Source organism: Vicugna pacos, chromosome 3 (assembly GCF_048564905.1).
Source record: "Vicugna pacos chromosome 3, VicPac4, whole genome shotgun sequence".
In the NCBI taxonomy this organism is placed as follows: domain Eukaryota; kingdom Metazoa; phylum Chordata; class Mammalia; order Artiodactyla; family Camelidae; genus Vicugna; species Vicugna pacos.
Genome location: NC_132989.1, coordinates 38,751,641 through 38,765,479, shown reverse-complemented (window position 1 = coordinate 38,765,479; position 13,839 = coordinate 38,751,641). Strand labels below are relative to the sequence as shown.

The 13,839-nt window shown below is 33.4% G+C and overlaps 1 long non-coding RNA gene across 1 annotated transcript in view; it reads left to right on the top strand.

The window, feature by feature from the left end:
• The first annotated feature begins 1,594 nt into the window (after positions 1-1,594).
• LOC140694963 (uncharacterized) overlaps positions 1,595-13,839 on the top strand; it is a 66,064-nt gene continuing 53,819 nt past the window's right edge. Inside the window, exons 1-3 of the long non-coding RNA XR_012070619.1 lie at positions 1,595-1,774; positions 8,082-8,149; positions 8,760-8,801. This is a non-coding gene — a long non-coding RNA (uncharacterized lncRNA). The remainder of the gene's footprint in view (positions 1,775-8,081; positions 8,150-8,759; positions 8,802-13,839) is intronic.

Below are 13,839 nucleotides of genomic sequence, written 5' to 3'. Positions count from 1 at the left end.
AGTATTCCATTGTATAAATATGCCACAACTTCTTTATCCAGTTATCTGTCAACAGACATTTAGGTTGTTTCCATGTCTCGGCCACTGTAAATAGTGTTGTTATGAACATTGAAGTGCGTGTGTCTTTCTGAATATATGGATATACGCCCAGGAATGGGATTACTGGATCATATGGTAAGTCTACTTTTAGTTTTTTGAGGAATCTCCATACTCTTTTATGGCTGCATAAACTTCATTCCCACCAAGAGTATAGGAGGGTTCCCTTTGCTTCACACCCTCTCCGGAATATATCGTTTGTAGACTTTTGAATGATGGCCATTCTGACTAACGTGAGGTGATACCTCATTGTAGTTTTGATTTGCATTTCTCTGATAATGGTATTGAGCATTTTTTCATGTGCTTATTGGCCAGTTGTATGTCTTCATTGGAGAATTGCTTGTTTAGGTCTTCTGCCCATTTTTGGATTGGGCTGTTTGCTTTTTTCTTATTAAGTTGTATGAGCTGTTTGTATATTCTGGAAATTAAGCCCTTGTCAGTCTCATCTTTTGCAAATATTTTCTCCCATTCTGTAGGTTGTCGTTTTGTTTTGCTTATGGTTTCCTTTGCTGTGCAAAAGCTTATACGTTTAATTAGTTTCCAGGTTTAGTTGTTTATTTAAATAGGTTTAATTATTTATTTTTGCTTTTATTTCTATTGCCTGGGTAAACTGACCTAGTAGGACATTGTTTAGATTTATGTCAGACAATGTTTTGTCCATGTTTTATTCTAAGAGGTTTATGGTATCTTGTCTTATGTTTAAGTCTTTAAGTCATTTTGAGTTTTTTCGTGTGTATGGTGTGAAGGAGTATTCTAAGTTCATTGATTTATGTGCAGCTGTCCAGCTTTCCCAACACCATTTGTTTAAGAGATTGTTTTTAGTCAGGAGCTCCAGAGATACAGTAAAGAAAACCCCACATTTACAAAGACAATCCTGATACATATCACAGGATGTCAGGGATCCTGGGTAGCATCTACATGATCCAGAGCACTCTTTCTGCACAGCGAAGGTCATCATGAGCCAGCCTGTTCGAGTCTCCACAAAGTCTCCTCCGTGTGGTGTAACTGTTAAGGTGACTGCCAAGTGCCCTTAAGGGCTCTTCTTCAGCTAGTCCTGACAGTTTCTCTCTACCAGTTCTCCTTGGGTCCAGTTGACTCTCCACACTCTAATGCCATAACCAACCACAGCTGGCTCATCTTCAGCACTCAGCTGGTGATAGTCACAGTGCAAAGTTAAGGGGGGGATATTGGGGAGTGACCAGTAATGCTTTAAGCATAAAACCCTTAAACAACAAATTGAGCCTTTCCTTCAAAAGGCAGCAGAAACGTTTTTAAATTCCACATATTATAGGGATCAATGTTTCTCTTTGCTTTTCCTGACTTTAAAGCAAATCAGACAATTTCAGGGTGGAATACTTGATATTATGATATAGACTTTACCATTCATTTTCTACTTAAAAAAGGAGTGGGAAGATCCACCAATGATGTCACATTTGAGATGCTGCCACAGAATCTGTTGTAGAATTTCTATCAGAATTTTAAAACCTGACAACCAGGAAACAGACTTACGATAACATCAGTGTAAGTCACTCTAAGAATAAAAAGAGAGACAACTTTTCCATATTATTTTTTTAACATCTGGGCTAATAAGTTGAAACAGGAGCAAAAAGTCAGTGCAAGAACAGTATCTTGTGAAATAATGCAGTTCTGAATGGCTGACTGGTGGATACCTGGCAATGTATGTATAATGAGAGTTTTATTTGTGAATTAGGAGACTCAGATTTTCAGATTTTGATCAAAAATGTTTTGTAGAAACAAAGAGATAAAGGATAAAAGATTGATAAGCCACTTCTTACCTTATTTCATGTACCCTATGCAGTCCTGAGACGATAAAATAAAAGCAGATCTATGATAAGACGTAGATGTCATTAACAAACAATTATTTTAGGATCCTTCATACATCGCCCTATTTTTCTTTTCCATATTATAATAATATATTTGAGACCTCTTTGTTCTATAGTTAATTTCAGAAATGTTTACCTACATGTTTCTTCACTGATTTTTTGTTTGTTTGGCTATGCCTGCTTATTCAGAAATGCCTAAGTAATTAAAGAAAAAGATTTCACCATTAGCCTTTGGTGTATGTTATGGGTAGTGCTGAACTTATAAACATAAAGTATTTTTCCAGCCTCACCTTTTGGGGAAACTCTGTATTCACATCAAGTAATGCTGGTACAACTCCAGACAGCAAGCACTCAAGCTCTTTCTGGATCTATTTTAAAAGAGATTGTTTTGACAGCTCTAATTGTGGCATACAGAAATACCAGTCAGGTAGCTGAACTTGCATTTCAAAGACTATCCTTCAGGACTGTATTTATTAAATATTAACTAGGAGCATTAAGAATATCATACATTTTACATGGAATATTTTGGTTTCAACATGATTTCCTCACTGAAATCGTTGGCCAGTCCAATCCCTTACTGCTGTCTTACCTGAATTATGCACGAGGCAAGGCATTTTCCTGTAGAAATCAGCAAGTCAACTGGAACAACCTCTCTGCAGGAAGGCCCTGTCAACATATATTAAAATCCTCTTTCTGAACTATGTTCTGATGATAATAAAGTGAAGTAGGTTAAGAAAAGAAAATTAATTTTCTTTATAAAAAACATCTAATGAAGCTTTTATTCATTTCTGACATTGATTCACCACATGTTGAGAATAACATCCTGGGTTCAAGGGGAAAAATCAGATTCTGTTCCCCATTCAAAAAGGAAGTAGATGTGACATGGTTTTGTAAGTAATAAATTACAGAATTAATGACTAGATCACGAGGATTGAGACGAATATTTTAACCAAACAAGTATACATAAAGTATGACTGTTGCTATATCCTTCCTTATAAAGATCCAGACAGGATTAAAGGATTTACTTTAGACTACTGATGCCTACCACTGTGATCAAAAGTACTATTTTTTTCTTTAGACCTTCAATAACTACAAAAAGATAATTAACTAGACAGCCAGGTTGGGCAAGTTGTCTGTTTTCTTTTAAGAACAAGATTTTTTTAGGAACAAACATTTATGTGAAAATGTCTTACTACTTTCAAATTTTCCTATCTAAACTTCAAAATAATGGAAAATCCTAATAGCTAGATTTTTACATACATCATCATACTTAAGACAGTGCCTGACACCTACTGGTCTTAAACATATATGTTGAATGAATAATAAATAAAAAGGATTAGAAAATGAAAAAAAGTCAAGGTCTGCATAGTATATTTCTTTCCATCCTTTCATGTTTAACCTTGTCTTTATATTTAAAGTTTCTGGTGCTTCTTTAAAATGTACAGTTGGATCTTACTTCACTAATCACCACTAGTCATCAGGGAAATTAAAGTCAAATCACAGTGAGATATCACCCCATACGTTAGAATAGCTATTACCAAGAAGACAAGAGACAACAAACGTTGTCAAGAATGTTGAGACAAGAAAACCCTTATACACTGCAGGTGGGAATGTAAAATGGTGCAGCCACTATGGAAAACAGTATGGTGCTTCTTCAAAAAACATAAAAAAATAGAACTACCATAGGATCCAGCAATCCCTCTTCTGAGTATGTATTTGAAGGAATTGAAACCAGAATCTTTAAGAAAAATCAGCCCCATGTTGCTGCAGCATTATTCACAATAGCCAAGATATGAAATCAACCTAAATGCTCTTCAGTGGATGAATAGATAAAATAAAATATATATATACACATACACATACATACACAATTGAGTATTATTCAGCCATTAAAAAAAAAAAGGAAATCCTGCTATTTGCAACAATGTGGCTGTATCTAGAGGGTATTATGCTAAGTAAAATAAGCCAGAAGGAGAAACACAAATACTAAATGGTAGCACTTACACATGGAATCTAAAAAAAAAAAAAAAAAAAGCTGATTTAATTGAAACAGAATAGAATGGTAGGCTATGGACACAAATTTTCAGTTATAAGAATAAGTTCTGAGGATCTAATATATAGCACAGTGACTATAGTTAGTAATACTTGTATATTTGAAAGTTGCTAAGAAAGTAAATTTTAAAAATTCTCATAACAAGCAAAAAAATTATAACTATGTATGGTGACATGTTAACTAGACTTATTGTTGTGATCGTTTTGCAGTAAACACAAATATCAAGTCATATATTGTATATTAGATCTTAAGCATTCTCACCCTATACACACACACAAAAGTCACCTATGTTAGCTATGTGAGGTGATGGATATGTTAATTATCTTAATCTTGGTAATCATTTTACAATGTATACATGTATCACATCATCACATTGTGCACTTCAAACATAAACAATTATATTTGTCAATTAATCCTCTGTAAAGTTAAAAGGTCATCCTTAGGATTTAAAGATTGACTGCATGTCTTGACTTCAGGATGAATCCCATCATACCTTACATGTCCAGTCAACTCAACTCCATCAGAAATGCAAACTTCCTAGATTATCTGCCATCCTATAGACTCACGACTAGGCTTCTCCAATACATTCCATTTTCTACTCTTCCCATCCTTACAATTTGTGATATTGTGATTTATAAAAAAAAATACATATTTTGTCTTCTTCCCCATTTCTGGCACAGAGCTCCTAAAATCCTTGGAATTTCCTAAGTGATACGAACAATAAAGATGTCTTGACTTTCATAAAAAATCCCTTTCAACCACACCTGTAGTAATGTTAATGAGGTGACTTTTCGAAAACACCTAGGATGGGGGCTGGTGGCAGAAGAACCAACCACATGATTAGAGGGTTGGAAGTTTCAGTCCCCCCATGTTACTGCAGGATTATTCACAAAAGCTAACATATGGAAATAACCTAAATGTCCTTCAATGGATGAACGGATAAAGAAAATGCATGTGTGTGTGTGTCTGTGTGTGTGTGTGTGTGTGTGTGTGTGTGTGTGTAATGGAACATTATTCAGTCACAATGAAGAAGGAAGTTCTGCCATTTGCAACAACATGGATGATTCTGGAGGTCACAACTCCATGAAGAGAAGAGGGGCAGGAGGCTTAATCAATAGCCAATGGACATTGATTTAATCAACATACCTATGTACTTAAGCCTCTATAAAAATCCAAAAGGACAGGCTTCAGAGAGCTTCCAGTCTGGTGAATACAAGGTGATTCAGGGAGAGTGACGAGCCAAGAAAGGGCATGGAAGTTTCAAGCCTCTTCCCACATATCTTGCCCTATGTATCTCTTCCATCTGGCTGTTCTTGAGTTATATTCTTTTATAATAAAGTGGTACTCTAGTAAGTAAAATATTTCTCCAAGTTCTATGAGTCTCTCTAGCAAATTAATCAATTACAAGGAGAGGGTCATTGGAACTACTAATCTACATCTATCTAGTTGGTCAGAAGGCACGGGTGACAACCTGGACTTGAGACTCGCATGTGAAGTGGAGGGGAATGTCTTGTAAGACCAAGCCTATAACCTGTGAGATCTGCTGCTATCCCCAGGTAGTATTAGAATTGAGTTAAATCTTCAGAGAACTGAGTTAATTGCTTGTGGTGTGGAAGAAACACCCACAATGTACAAATCTTTCCACAGCAACTTTTAAAATTCATGGTCAGTCATCAATAGGGTGTATTACCATTTGCACATTACTGTATCACTTTACTGCTCTTCCAGTATCACATCTAATAGATTAAAGTGTCCTTATTTATATAATAAATAAGATGCTCAACCTAATTATCAGTAAGCTCTCCTATACTCTGAATGTTTCCCTTACCATAACTGCAATTTGCTGTTCCCATGGGACATTGCTTCCCCTGTGGCCCTCTCAAGAGCAGGCGTCTCCTCTCACACTCTTCATATCTCAAAGTCAGGAGACAGAGTAGTTCTCTTTGATGGCCTTTGTCGCTTTCTATTAAACTCACTTGCTCTCCCCTCCTTCTTCATTATAAACCTCTAGCACCTTTGAGGTGCTTTACCAGACTTTATTACCCCTTACCCTCCTTGTTGACATTATCTATTACCTTCCAGTCACTTCCCATCACTCATGGATGAATTCACCACCTACTTTCCACCACTACTTTTATTATACTTGGGGACTTCCACATCCCAAAAGTTATCCATCCAATTCCACAGCCTCTTGATTCTTTACCTAGCTCTAAACATCTAGTCCTCTACCAAACATTAGCATCATTTCTAAGGTCACACTCTGGAAATTGTTGTCAGTAATAAATGTACCATCTCTGAAATCTCAATTTCAAACTTCCTGTTCTCTGACCCTCACCTTCCAGCTTATTTATTTAGAATACCCATTCCAATAATTCTCTGACCTCATTAAGATCTTCAATCAATGACCATACCAATTTTTCACTCTTCATGGTCTGGCTGTCCTTCTCCTCTCCTTATCCAGCCTAGATTCTATGTCTAGCATTGTAACACAGTACCCCCAACTCCCTTACCCTCTCTCCTCTTGTGCTCATCTAACAACATCCCAATCCAATCATCTGGTTACTCTAAGACTATGTACCACAACAGAATGTGGAGCACACACACATACACAATTCATGTAACCATGCTGACCAGATCTACTTCAAATCTATACTCATATATCTGAAAGAGACACACAGCAATGCCAAACAATCCTACTCCCTCCTCCGGTCAATCCTCTCTCCAAATAAATACTTCAAGTCCTCTCTCTCCATATACACATCTCAATATCCCCCTTCATACTCAGTTGATAACTGTACCACTTTCTTCACTGAAAAATGCAACCAGATAAAAAGTATTTCATATTTCTTCTTCAATCAAGTCTACCAATCTATCCAGGTACCTATCCTTCATATCATCTTTCTCTAAAAAAAAAAAATCCTGTCCTTTGATCACTCTGAACTACTATTTTTCTGGGAAATCCCTTAAGATTATCTATGTGTTGCATCCTTCTCATCATTTCAGCACAGAACTGAAAAGTCACCTCTTCCAGCAAGGCCTTTCCCAAATACTGTGACTGAAGTCTCATCATACTCCACTATAGGACCCTTTTCCATAGCACTTATCAACACCTGAAATTATTTTATTACTTCTGTCTCCAGCCACCAGAACTTCAACTTCGTGGCACAGGGATTCTCTAGTACCTAAAATAGTGACATACAATAAAAGCAAAATAAAAATATCTACTAAATAAATTTTTATTGGACTGATTAATGAGAAACACTAAGTAAACCAAGATCTATCCACTAATAAGACATGAAAGACGTATCTTACCGATACTTTTACTATATACTAAAACCTAAGCCTATTTCACTTTACTAACATCATTATGTCCAATTATCCAAAATAATGGTAGATGCATGTAGAAATATATTACCTAACAGACTTTGTTCTCTGATGATAAATACTAGCAATAGTTCATATATTTCAAGTTAAGTATTCATGATACTTTAATAATGTTATTGAGAATCACCACAAAATAAAACAAAATAATCCAAATAACCTATCAACAAAAAATAGTAAAAGCATTATACAGAATAACTAATAAGTCATTAATAATTTAATTGCCTTTTAAAATGGTAATTGTTTAACATTGTATTAATAATTTACTGAATATTAGGTATTATAAATGACCAATGGTTAGTTCTAATTAAAAACTATTACTATAACAAACTTTTTTTTTTGAGGGGGGAAGTAGTTAGGTTTATTTATTTTTTGGAGGAGGTACTGGGGATTGAACCCAGGACCTCCTGCATGCTAAGCATGTGCTCTACCACTTGAGCTACACCCTCTCCCTTAAAAACTATTACTATAACAAACTGTAAGCTAAAATGAAGACCAGTACTCTTAAAAGTAATGAAATCAATTAGCACAAATTAAAAATCAAAGTGACATCATAATCTATTTTTCCAACTTTAACCTACTGAGTGAACACTTTATAAATTAAGAGAATAGCCAATTTGTTCATGTATTTTGCCTGAAAGATATGTATTTTCTCTACTAATTTTTACTTTTACCTTATTCACTAAACGAACATTTTTCTTTTATAGAAGACTATATATGTCATTGTCTACCATACAGAATTTGAATTTGCAAGAGTTCTGAGAATTACTAAAAAGTAAGTATTAAAATATGATGTTAAAACATTGGTTTCATTTCTATAATTGTAGATAATTCAGAGATGTAAAAAGGCAAGCTTACATTTTAGATCCAGAATCAAGGTTTTTCATGTACTTTTAAAAATATTTCTTCATTGATTCTATGAAGAAAGAAGCAATTTTAGAAATAAAACTTTTAATGAAGCCCCCAAAATATAATTATATTTGTAAAATGAAGATTCTTTCATATTATAAATTATTGCCTTTTTCATATAAACTATGTTTTCCATAGAATTACATATATATACAAAAAATGTAATAAGAGATTTTTCACCTTATAAACAGCATATTTGGAGACAGAAATGGGTAAATGCTTTTAGTATGCAAAATCAGTGAAGAGTACAACTGTGATGAAAGTAATTCTGAGGCAGATGTACTTTTAAAAAGTTTTAATTCCTTAATATACTTTTAAATAACAAGAACAGTAAATCATAATTTCTTACTCAAAAGATAACTACTTCAGTTTTAACTCCTTACACTAAAAAGTTTCTTTAAAAATATAATTCTTACATTGTTAGTTCAAATGAATAGTTATTAAAGACTAACAACAATTGCTTGTTTCTTTAATAGGTCTTTTTTACTAGACTAAGGGAGCCAAGTCATCAGCACATGGTAAGTCATGGAGTGCTGTCTGATTTCTTGCACAAATTTTAAATATAAAATTATAATCTACTAAGACCACTACAGGATCTTTTATAAAGAAAAATATGCAAGAATACACAAATAATGTGTAAAAAGTTTTTTAAAAACCAGTACACAGGATAAGGATAGTAGAAGAGGAAAGTGGACAGTGAGGGTGATAAAAGAGGGAGAGCAGGAGCCTAGGAAGAAGAAAGAAATGTGAAAAGAATGGAGGAAGAGCGTGGTGACTGCAGCTTATTCACATTGAACTGTATAACTGAAATTTGCTAAGAGGGTAGAACTTTAATTTTATCACCAAAAAAAAGGTAAATCTGTGAAGTGATGGATGTGTTAATTAACTTGATGGGGAAGAAACAAACCCTTCACAATGTATATGTAGATCAAATCATCATGTTGTACACTTTAAATATCTTACAATTGTAAGATACCTCAGTAAAGCTGGAAAAAGAGAAAAGAGGGAGAATACACTAGCAAATGCAATACATAACATTTAGATTGAACAAATTAAGAGGTAGAGATTTATGCTATGTTTTGGAACACAGATGCATAGTTTCGCTGTAACTAAAACAGTTACCTATAAAAATATCCACTCATGCCTATTTTTAAGGAATAAATCTACATAGTAAAAGTCCAGTTGTATAAAACTTTGAGTTCATTAAGTCAAAACTAATTTTTTAGTTAGAGCATCAGTAACATTTACTTCCATACCAATGAAGTTGTATCCAAGATCAACAATTTACCTCCCCCAAATTTAGCATCATTCAATGGAAAGGATTCTCTAATAACACGGCCACATTTTTGAACAGCCAATTTAAGGCAGTAAATGGGAATATGTGATGAAGAAATTGAGGAAGCTACACAGAAGGGCTTTCCACATAACTCACTAACAATGGTGGTGGTGAGGAGCTTGCTTTTCCAAAATTTTGTGGGAAAGACCCTAACATTGTGATGGTCACAGCTACGGAAAACTGGGTTTGGGGTCTTAAAGTGGGAGAAAATAACTTTTCTTAGCATAACTCTCATGTCCCACCTAAGAAATCTTGCAGTCTAAGCTGGTGAAAACTGCTATGACTTGGTTCATATACTGTAGTTCTCAACCCTTTATACTCACATGTGCACAAGACTCTCAAAATAACCTCATTCATTACACAGTCATTTTTAACCCACCACAATTAGGCCGACTAAACACACGGTCACTTTGTGTACAAAGGAACACTTCCCTCTGAGTTACATGGTTTGAATAGCAATTCACAAAACAATCTACCCCACTTCAAACTGTACAGTATACATGTAAAGCCTAGTACCAGCTACAAATCCATAAAACCTGGAATTAGTCCAGGCAAATCAACCAAATACAAAGCACCTGAGTTTAAAAGCCCACTAATATAATAAAAAAAAAGTAACAACTTTTAAAAGCCAGATTAAGTTAAATCCTCACATAATACTACACACTTTGAAAAATTTTAGTAACTAAAAATATTAATAATAATTGTTTTTAAAATGAATTTAAAACTGCTTAATGAGAGCAAGTGACTAAAAAACCTCCATTTACTAGAAAAAATTCAATGGAACCATCTTGTTACAATGTCAGTAAAAATTTTTTTAATTAGTAAAATAATTTAAGAGGTCAATAAAGTAATCTGGAAAACTACAATATACTTTCTTTAAAAAAATGTTATACATTTCCAAAAACACTAAATTTTAAGCTTTCTTAAGGATTCAAAAAATACCCCCAAATGATGTATTTAAAATATAGTAGCAACTATTCTTAAAAAAAACACAAACATTGAAGTAAAATTTGAAAACTTCAATGGTGTCTTATGCAACATTATAAAACGACTATAACTAAATAAAAAAAAGAAAAAAGAAAAAAGAAATGGTGTCTTATGTAGGAATTTTCTTTTTCAAAAAAAAAGCACTAACAATAAATAAAGGAAACTTGTGAAATTTAATTCTAACAAGGAAAAAATTTACTGCAACATTATTTAACCCATTTGTTAAGAAACATTACACATTATTGTATACTATTTCTTTTCTATTATACTTAATCATTTGATATTAGATGTTTCAGACCACAAGTAAGCTAACTTGTTTTTAAATCCCCAAAAGAGTAAACAATAGAAGTCTAACTTTCAATATTTTAAAATATTTTCTGCATCGCTTCCCCAAACCACTGATTTGCATTCTAATTATGACTAGCATTAAAGCTTTTAACAAGGATCTAATCCATGCTGACAATAAATAAATAAGGAAGAAAATGATCAGGAATAGCTATTGGTGTATGCTCACATATCACACACACACATATATATATTTCTTCTAAATCAAATATGTAGTTTTTCTTTACAACTTAAGACTAGATATAGGAAACTCTAGAAGTCATAAATAAAGAAAAAAACAAAGTCTTTTCTTCTTGCCAAAATGTGTACATAACTGCGGTAGATTTGAGTTAGCTATAAATATATACTACATATATGCCTCTTATTCTATATAAAATCTCCATAAATATTTTCCCAAGAGGGTAGGAAAAAATTTATTCTCTCAAATTGAAAGTTTTTGCCCACTAAAAAGATTTAAATATGTTCTTGAAATTACAATTATCTTATACTCTACAGTTATTTCCATATGAAGACTTCAGTATAACTAGTTTATCACAGTCAAACTTGTTCAATGAATACTAAAAAGTCTAAATTTATCCAACCTAAGTACAAATAAAAATGTGTGCTATTTCAAAATTACATGCACCTCTTTAAAAATTAGGACTCTATCCAAGGCAACCTACAGATTCAATGTCATACCTACCAAAATTCCAATGGCATTTTTCACAGAAGAACAACAAAAAATCCTAAAATGTGTATGAAACCAAAAGAGACCCTGAATAGCCAATGCAATCTTGAGAAAGAAGAACAAAGCTGGAGGTATCCTGCCCTGTGGTTTCAAACTATATTACAAAACTATAGTAATTAAAAACAGTGTGGTAGTGGCACAAAAACAGACACATAGATCAACAAAACAAAATAGAGAGTCTAGAAATAAAACAACATTTATATGGTCAATTAATCTATCAAAGGAAGCAGAAATATTCAATGGTGAAAAGCCAGTCTCTTCTATAAATGATGTTGGGAAAACTAAGCACCACATAAAGCCACACGCAAAAGAAGGAAACTGGAACACTGTCTTACACCATACACAAAAATCAACTCAAAATGGATTAAAGACTTAAAATGTAATACCTGAAACCATAAAACTCCTAGAAGAAAACATAGGCAATAAGCTCCATGACACAGTTCCTGGTGACGATTTTGTGAATGTGACACCAAAACCAAAGGCAGGCAATGAAAGTAAAAATAAACAAGTGGGACTACGTCAAGCTGAAGAGCTTCTGCACAGCAAAAGAAACCATTAATAAAATGAAAAAGCATATTATTTAATGGGAGAAAATATCTGCAAATCATATATCTAATAAGTGATTTATATCCAAAATATATAAAGTATTATTGCAATTAAACATTAAAAAAATAAATAAATAAATAAACAGTCCAATTTAAAAATGGGCAGAGAATCTAACATTTTTCCAGAGAAAACATAGATGGCCAACACGTACATGAGAAGATGCTCAACATCACTAATCATCAGAGAAGTGCAGTCAAAACTACAATGAGTTACCACCTCACACCTGTCAGAATGGCTGTCAAAAAGACAACAAATAAGTTCTAGTGAGGATGCAGGAAAACAGAACACTTGTGCGCTTTTGGTGGGGACATAAATTAGGCAGCCACTATGGAAAACAGTAAGGAGGCTTCTCAAAAATTAAAATAGAACTACCATATGATCCTGTGATTCCACTTCTGGGTTATTTATCCAAAGAAAACAGTAACTCGAAAAGATACCTGCACCTCCATATTCTCTGCAGCATTATTTACAACAGCCAAGATACGGAAACAATCAAGTGTCCATCAATGAATGAATGGGTAAAGAAAATGTGACACACATACATAAACACACACATAAAGGAATATTATTCAGCCATGAAAATAATGAAATTTTGCCATTTGCAACAATATGGATGGATCTTGAGGGTATTATGCTAAGTGAAATAAGTCAGACAGAGAAAGACAAATATCATATGATGTCATGTATATGTGGAATCTGGAAAAGGGAAAAAAAACCAAACTTATAGGCAAGCTTTTAGATAAGGAGAACAGACTGATGTTTGCTAGAGGCAAGGGTGGAAGTGAGGGTGGGAGTGAAATGGGTGAAGAGGGTCAAAAGGTTCTAGTTTTAAAATAAGTAAGTCATGGAGATGTAATGTATAGTATGGTGACTATAGTTAGCAATACTATACTGCATATTTTAAAGTTGTTAAGGGAATAAATCTCAAAAGTTCTCATCACACACACAAATTGTTGTGACTATGTATTGTGACAGATGTTAACTAGACTTACTATAGTGATCATTTTCCAATGTATATAAATATCAAATCATTATGTTGCACACTTGAAAATAATGTCAATTATACTTTAATTTTAAAAATTAGGGCAATTAATAACACACTTAAATCACTTTAGTTGAGTTCAAGTTTACTCCCTAAAGAATACTTATGAAATAAACATATTCAATCTAAATTACTTGATTATTACTTTCTTTTGTTACTTATTTCAAACTATAAAGTTCATGTACAAGATTGCAACCTGATGTGGATATCCTCTAGTATAGGTCTAATTATTTATAAACATTAATGGAAACATTACTGTCCCCATCAGGCAAACCAACTTCCTTCCATTTCATTATATAAACAAGAACTTCTAACTCAGCTCAACAACTAGTAACATTTCAAGTTACTGATTTGAAAAAATGTATTAGAGGCACATTTTAAAAACAAATACAGTATGAAATCTCGCTATTTACCAAGTCAGGGAATTTTGTTTGTTTGCTTTTATGGCTATTTGGATTACTTCTTTCTTCTGGGTAAGTTTATTATGTAACTCCCATCCTTTAGACAAAAACC